Genomic DNA, 8,325 nt, shown 5'->3' with positions numbered 1-8,325 from the left:
CTAACTCTCAAGCAGCCTTTTCAACTTGGTTAACTAACCACTACAGAAGCAGTGTTGCAAAACAACTTTTCCCAACACAAAATACCAGTTTAAATTTTTTTACAAGTGCCGCTTAACAATTAATCCTTATAATGCATAAATGCCCGAGTATTTGCCTAGGCATTTATCCTGGACATTATCCCCAAATTATAAATGCCCAGGCATTTTTACATCAGTATCCATACCTTCTTCAGCAGAGAGCCACCACTCCTATCACCCCCCCCCCCCCAATCGCCCCCTCTGCCCCACCAGAACCTTTAACCTTTTCATTTCTACCAGCTGCGAACTTGGCGAGCTTCTCTGGCCTATGGGAGGATGGTGTCTTCCACCACGAAGACTGCTGTTTTGCTTCAGAGTCGTGAGCCACAGACATTATTCACCGGTAATTTTTACCTTGGACTTGAAATATGGGTCATCTTGAACCACTGTTTGCTGTTCAGCGCGCACCTAATTCTGGTAGTTTCATTGTTTGGTGTTAAAAAGACGAGGAACCGACTTCACTGTAATTCTTCTCATGTTCATTTCAACAGCTAGAATACATTGACCTAACTCGGATGAAATTCCAGTGATTTCAGAAACTGCACGGACTGTCCGCCTTCTGTCCTTGTGGGTCACTTCACGCACTTTCGCGATTGTTTCTGAAGTTGTGCAGGATGACACTCGACCGGACTGTTTGTCATCCTCCACAGACTCCTGGTCATCTTTAAATCTCTTAAACAACTCATATGTTTTTGCTAATCTCAAACCTTGCTCATCAACACCCTCTCCTAGCAGATAGTGAGTTCCAGTTGCAGTTTTGCGGAGCTTAAAATAAAACTTAATGCAGATCCTTTGTTCCTTCACGGCGGCCATTTCAGAATTATTAGACACAGCAGAACACGGAGTAAAGAAATCAGCAACGAATTTCAAATCAATGCACTCACAATGACACAATGTGACAGACTTGCAGTTAAAAGTCATAACTTGAAGCACCTGGCGACGAAAGATTGTTTGGGCACAATATTCATTCAAACCCTCGAAAATTTTGGGTAGCACCTCCTACTGATGAAAGAGCCAAATGACACAGAGCCCATTTAATGAGCAGTCTTGCGCTTTGCAACTAAAGAACAGACATGCATTTCGAAATGTGAGCGTCTGCCGGACTATAATGCCACTGAACACTTTAGCAAACCAAAAGATAATGATTTTATTTTGAACCGTGCACTGCACAATTGTCGAGCACAAGTCCATGAACCATGGAGTTGCCGTTGGTGGGGAGGCTTGCGTGCCTCAGTGATACAGACAGCCGTACCGTAGGTGCAATCACAACGAAGGGGCATCTGTTCAGAGGCCAGAGAAACGTGTGGTTGCTGAAGAGGGGCAGCAGCCTTTTCAGTAGTTGCAGGGGCAACAGTCTGGATGATTGACTGATCTGGCCTTGTAACACTAACCAAAACGGCCTTGCTGTTGTGGTACTGCGAACGGCTGAAAGCAAGGGGAAACTACAGCCGTAATTTTTCCCGAGGGCATACAGCTTTACTGTATGGTTAAATGACGATGGCGTCCTCTTGGGTAAAATATTCCGGCGATAAAATAGTCCCCCATTCGGATGTCCGGGCGGGGACTACTCAAGAGGACGTTGTTATCAGGAGAAAGAAAACTGGCGTTCTACGGATCGGAGCGTGGAATGTCAGATCCCTTAATCGGGCAGGTAAGTTAGAAAATTTAAAAAGGGAAATGGATAGGTTAAACTTAGATTTAGTGGGAATTATCGAAGATCGGTGGCAGGAGGAACAAGACTTTTAGTCAGGTGAATACAGGGTTATAAATACAAAATCAAATAGGGGTAATGCAGGAGTAGGTTTAACAATGAATAAAAAAAATAGGAGTGGGGTAAGCTACTACAAACAGTATAGTGAACGCCTTATTGTGGCCAAGATGCTGAGGGAATTAGATTAGGAAATGAGACACCTAAAGTAGTAAATGAGTTTTGCTATTTGGGCAGCAAAATAACTGATGATGGTCGAAGTGGAGAGGATATAAAATGTAGACTGGCAATGGCAAGGAAAGCGTTTCTCAAGAAGAGAAATTTGTTAACATCGAGTATAGATTTAAGCGTCTCGAAGTCGTTTCTGGAAGTATTTGTATGGAGTGCAGCCATGTATGGAAGTGAAACATGGACGATAAATAGTTTGTACAAGAAGAGAATAGAAGCTTTCGAAACGTGGTGCTACAGAAGAATGCTGAAGATTAGATGGGTAGATCACATAACTAATGAGGAGGTATTGAATAGGATTGGGGAGAAGAGGAGTTTGTGGAACAACTTGAGTAGAAGAAGCGGTCGTTTGGCAGGACATGTTCTGAGGCATCGAGGGATCACCAATTTAGTATTGGAGGGCAGCGTGCAGGGTAAAAATCGTAGAGGGAGACCAAGAGATGAATACACTAAACAGATTCAGAAGGCTGTAGGTTGCAGTAGGCACTGGGAGATGAAGAAGCTTGCACAGGATAGGTTAGCATGGAGAGCTGCGTCAAACCAGTCTCTGGACTGAAGACCACAACAACAACAAGTGGGAGCTACAAACGGCATTGGACGAGAGGTGACTGACGCAGTCTCGGGATCACAAGTATATATACTGATGACATCTGACCTCGATCTTTGTTAATCTGGAGGTGCAGTTGTGTTACATCCCCAAACTGCGTAACTGTGGATGTAACTTTCAGCTAGATACCATGCGTTGTCAAATGTTTTGTAGGTCCTACACTGCTGGCGATACTGCACTGCTGAACTTGCATTCAGCAGGAATGACCAACCGTAGAGAAAGAATCAAGAGACTGGTGTGCTCACCCTATTCATATTATTGATATCAGCTATAGATTGCAGCGATCCGTCGCGTGGGCGATCGATCGCTTCGTAGGTCGCATGTGTGAGGGCAAATCGCAGCGATCGGTCGCTGATCGCTGGTCGCGCGGCAATCCCTGGCAATCGGATGGATAGCACATCCTTTTGGTACCTTGACAAAGGCTACCAGTCTGGCTAGCGGCAATATGTGGCAGTATGGATGCATGGCTGCGTTTCGTTTGTCTAGTTATCAAGCGCGGTTGTATATTTTTGTTTTGCTTCGCTTTGCCCACGTAGAGTAACAGTTTTACTTTAGTATTTACACACTGAAGAGCCAAAGAAACTGGTAGACGTGCCTAATATCGTGTAGGGCCCCCGCGAGCACGCAGAAGTGCCGCAGGACGACGTTGCATGGACTCGGCTAATGTCTGAGGTAGTGCTGGAGGAACTGACGCCATGAAACCTTCAGGGCTGTCGATAAATCCGTAAGAGTACGAGGGGGTGGAGATCTCTTCTGAACAGCACGTTGCAAGGCATCCCAGATATGCTCAATAATGTTCACGTCTGGGGAGTCTGGTGGCCGGTGGAAGTGTTTAAACTCACAAGAGAGTCCCTGGAGCCACTCTGTAGCAATTCTGGACGCGTAGATTGTCGCATTGTCCTGCTGGAATTGCCCAAGTCCGTCGGAATGCACAGTGGACATGAATGAAGGCAAATGAACAGACAGGATGTTTACGTACGTGTCACCTGCCAGAGTCGGATCTAGACGTATCAGGGGTCCCATATCACTCCAACTGCACACGCCCCACACCATTATGGAACCTCCACCAACTTGAACAGTCACTTGCTGACAAGCAGACACTCTCCTTACCCGTACACATCCATCAGCTCGACACAATTTGAAATGACACTCGTTCGACCAAGGAACGTGTTTCCAGTCATCCACAAGTCAATGTCGATGTTGGTGGGCCCAGGCGACGCGTAAAACTTTGTGTAGTGCAATCATCAAGAGTACTCGAGTGAACCTTCGGCTTCGAAAGCCCATATAGATGATGTTTCGTTGAATGGTTCGCACACTGACACTTGTTGATGGCCCAGCATTGAAATCTGCAGCAATTTGTGGAAGGGCTGCACTTCTGTTGAAAGGTGGCTACACTGAGGTGGCTACACTGAGCCACAGCGCCAGAGATTGCGCCAAAGAGTATTATTCAGCCGCCTCCACTGGCAGTGCTTGTAGAGAAGTCGTAATGGAGAGTAGTCGTTCAGATGTAGTGGAGAGTGCTTGTCGTGAGGTCAGAGTGGAGAGTTGTTGTTCAGATGTAGTGGAGAGTGCTTGTCGTGAAGTCGGAGTGGAGAGTTGTTGTGAAGCCGTAGTGGAGAGTGCTTGTTCCATGTTTTATGCAGTTCTGATGGGCTAGACAGCAGATGTTGTTCGAATGGAGATATTGTAACGATCAGAGTGGTTTTCTTCAATATATATGAGGTAAAAAAAAATATTCCCTTTTCTTTTTATTATTTCAGTGTCTTAAATAATGCGTCATTACAGGTTCAGCCAACAAAGCATCTGGCTGGTGTTCTTGTGTTAGAGTGTAATTCTGGTTTTCTTGCGTAATTATAGTATTTCTATTTTTTTTAATTACTTCAATATAAATTGTACTTAAAATTTCTTATCTTATTGAAGAAGAACCGTGCCAGATGTGTACGTTGAGTCACACTTCACACACAGAACAGCTACACATGTGTGTGTTGTTTCGTAGGTTTTATAGTTGCTGGGGACTTAATTAATTGTGTTAACGGAAATTTTCTTTCATTCTTTGTTGTTATTCTATGCAGTCAGATTGCGTACTAAAACTAGTCAGGGCCAACCGTTTACGAGACTGCGTAACCGGATAGACAGTAAAAATTATTTGCATAATCTTAAAAATTTAATTAAGCCCCCATGCACTGTTTCGTTGAACGATTCTCTTGAGTCGACGTTGGTCCCGTTCTTGTAGGATCTTTTTCCAGCCGCGGCCATGTCGGAGATTTGATGTTTCACCGCATTCCTGATATTCACGGTACACTCGTGAAATGGTCGTACGGGAAAGTTCCCACTTCATCGCTATCTCGGAGATGCTGTGTCCTATCGCTCGTGCGCCAACTATAACACCACGTTCAAACTCAAACTGCCATAGTAGCAGCAGTAACCGATCTGACATCTGCGCCAGACACTCGTGTTGTATAGGGGTTGCCAGCCTCAGCGGCGTATTCTGCCTATTGAAATACCTCTGTATTTGAATACGCTTGCCTATACCAGTTTCTTTGGCACTTCAGTGTAGCTATTCAGCGACCACAAACCACTGTGAGATGTGGAGGTCTGAGTTACCGTGTACGTTAAGAAGTGATGAGCATTTTGAACCTTATACTGTAGATGTACAATTGATGGGAAATTCATGGTAAGAGTCAAGATACATTGAGCTCAATTTGATGATTTTGAGTTATTTATGGAACAGTTACAATCGTTATAAAATTTTTTAACTTCTAAAGAAAATGACTTACCGTAATATTAAGAGTAGATCTTAATTTGAATGTTCAGGGCAAATCTATTATGCAGCTGCATTCACGTTCCTTGTTGTTTCATAAAATCTAATTCTCCCTCGTACAATCTATGTCTTGGTTACCTACTTATTGGGATTCGCTTACTTTCTCCTACAAAATATCACTCGTAACTCCAAAGCACTCGTTTCCGATTCACTTTTAACATTCCACTTCACTAAACCACTCAGTAGATCCTGTGCTTAGCTTGGCCATGATTAGTAACAGCGCTCTGTGGCGACAGACATTCACACTCACACACACACACACACACACACACACACACACACACACACACACACACACACACGCTACTACTACTACCGCTACCACTACCATGTCTGATATAAATCATTATCGTAGTTCACGCAAGTAAGAAAAGCACAGAAAACCTTTAAATCCATTAGAGTGTAGCGCATGGTGAGTGTGTGTGTGTGTGTGTGTGTGTGTGTGTAGTCTTATGGGACTTAACTGCTAATGTCATCAGTCCCTACGCTTACACACTACTTAACCTAAATTATCCTAAGGACAAACACACACACCCATGCCCGAGGGAGGACTCGAACCTCCGCCGGGATCAGCCGCACAGTCCATGACTGCAGCGCCTCAGACAGCTCGGCTAATCCCGCGCTGCATAGCGCATGGTGAATCCATAATATTGTGAAATAGCGTTAATTTTTAATAATAATTATTGTCTCTAACGGGACTACCGCGAGATTGTGAGCGTTTTGGGTGGGAAGAAACTAAAATCCAACACAACAACGAGGAAATGAAATATGTGATAACATACATTAAACATAAAAAGAACAGAAGCATGAAATATGGAGAAACCGACAAAGAAATCCTCAGAGGAAGGCCAGTACACAAGCAACTAAAGTTCACAAAAGTAACAAAAACTGGAATTGGTAACCAGAATTAAGCTTTATATGTCAGTTCTAGTTACAGATCTCTACCATTTCATGGTTGATGATTTAGATTGTTTTTCCAGCAGGTGTGTGCACTGAAATGTAATAGGGTTTTTTACATTTGTAGTTGCTCTCTAAACTGCTGCTAAAAAGTGACATCTTGGAATCAATAACTAGAGCTGACCTGTACGTTTTAATTCTAGTTACCGATTCCAACCATTACACTGTTCGTTATTTAGGCCGTTTCTGCAACAAATGTGCACTACAGTGTTATAGGATTTCTACATGAAAAAGAAAATGTTGGAATCGGTACGTACAATGTTTGTTAGTTTTTCGCCATAGTTCGGAGATCTAATAACTCTAGAAACCCTACAAAAAGCGAGTCCACACGCTTACTGCAAAGATGTTCAAAATTGTGACCCACCAACGAATGTTTGTAATCGGTAACTAGAATTGACTTGTTATATTGCTCAATTCTGGTTACCGGTTCCAACAATTTCAAGGTTCCTTATTTAGATCGTTTTTCCCGCGGGTGAGTACACTAAAATGTAACAGTTTTTCTGCATTTGTAATTGCTCTGCGAAAAAATTACAAATGTTGGAATCGGTACCTAGAATTAAGCTACATAGGAGGTCAATTCTAGTTACCGATTCCAGCCATTTCATGGTTCATTATTTAGATCGTTTTTGCAAAAGGCGTGTGCACTGCAATGGAATGGCATTTCTGCACTTGTCATTGCCCTCTGAACTACTGCGAAGAAGTATCTAATGATGAGATCGGTAACGTGAGTACATAGGTCAACTCTGTTACCGATTCCAGTATTTGTTACATTTTCTGAATTTTCGTTATTTGTGTATTGGCTTTTTTTTAGGACTTTGTGTCAGTTTTTCACGCAACTGTTTCATATACTTTATTATTTATTTCACAATGTTGTTTTGTCACATTTTAGTTTCTCCTCGCCCTAAACCCCCATTTTTCTGCGTCAGTTCCGTTAGCCTCAATAATTATTATTATAAATTTACGCCGTATTATGATATCACAACTTGACCACGCGGTATATTGTAGTGGAATTTAAAGATTCTCTGTGCTTTTATTAACCGCATAAATTACGACTTAAATTTATTTTACACACCCACCCACACTCTCACTCACACACACACACACACACACACACACACACACACATATATATATATATATATATATATATATATATATATATATATATATATATATATATCCGTTATCTTCAGTTTGTTTCGATGTAATTTGTGGGTAACAAGTGAGTAAATAATCGCATGAATTGTGATTGTAATTTTATCATATGCTACATTCCTTTGTTTACCAATATCATCTGCTGTTTTCAAAGATTGCCTCTATGAATGGTGCCATTGTTCAAAGCTGACGAGTGGAATCGGACACTAGAATTTATCCGAGATGTGAAACAACATATACGTTAGCTCTTCCCAGTGAGCTCAATAGTTGAGTTCATTGACTCTTCGTAAGATACCTATATCTCTGACCTCTTTTAATCTGTGCTCAGCGATGCAGCTGTGAGGACGACTGGCTGGCACAATGTCGCGAAGGAAAACTAACAACAAGTCGGAGATAAAGACAACTCCTTCGTTGGCAAAGACGGATCCGTCGTCGATGAGGACGGGTCCGTCTACGATGAAGACTGGGGCGTCGTCGACCGTGTATCCGTCGACTGTGGACTCGACGATCGTTCGCATGCCCTACGACCGCTTCGGTGTTGATACGTTTCATTTCTGGAACGGAGATGTATACGAGGGTGAATTCTGGGCCACAACGGAGAAGACGTACCAGGAATTTCATTTATATCGAGATGGTAAGAATTAATCACTCAGTAGATACCAAAACAGATAGAGTGTTAGTTTCGTGAATTTTTCTAATCACCCGAATGTTTGATGCTAGACGTCGGCTCTGACCTGTTAACTAACGGTTGCCGTGACGTCACGTTTTGGT

The sequence above is a fragment of the Schistocerca cancellata genome, chromosome 2 (assembly GCF_023864275.1).
Source record: "Schistocerca cancellata isolate TAMUIC-IGC-003103 chromosome 2, iqSchCanc2.1, whole genome shotgun sequence".
NCBI lineage: Eukaryota > Metazoa > Arthropoda > Insecta > Orthoptera > Acrididae > Schistocerca > Schistocerca cancellata.
Note: the sequence above shows the minus strand (reverse complement) of the source record.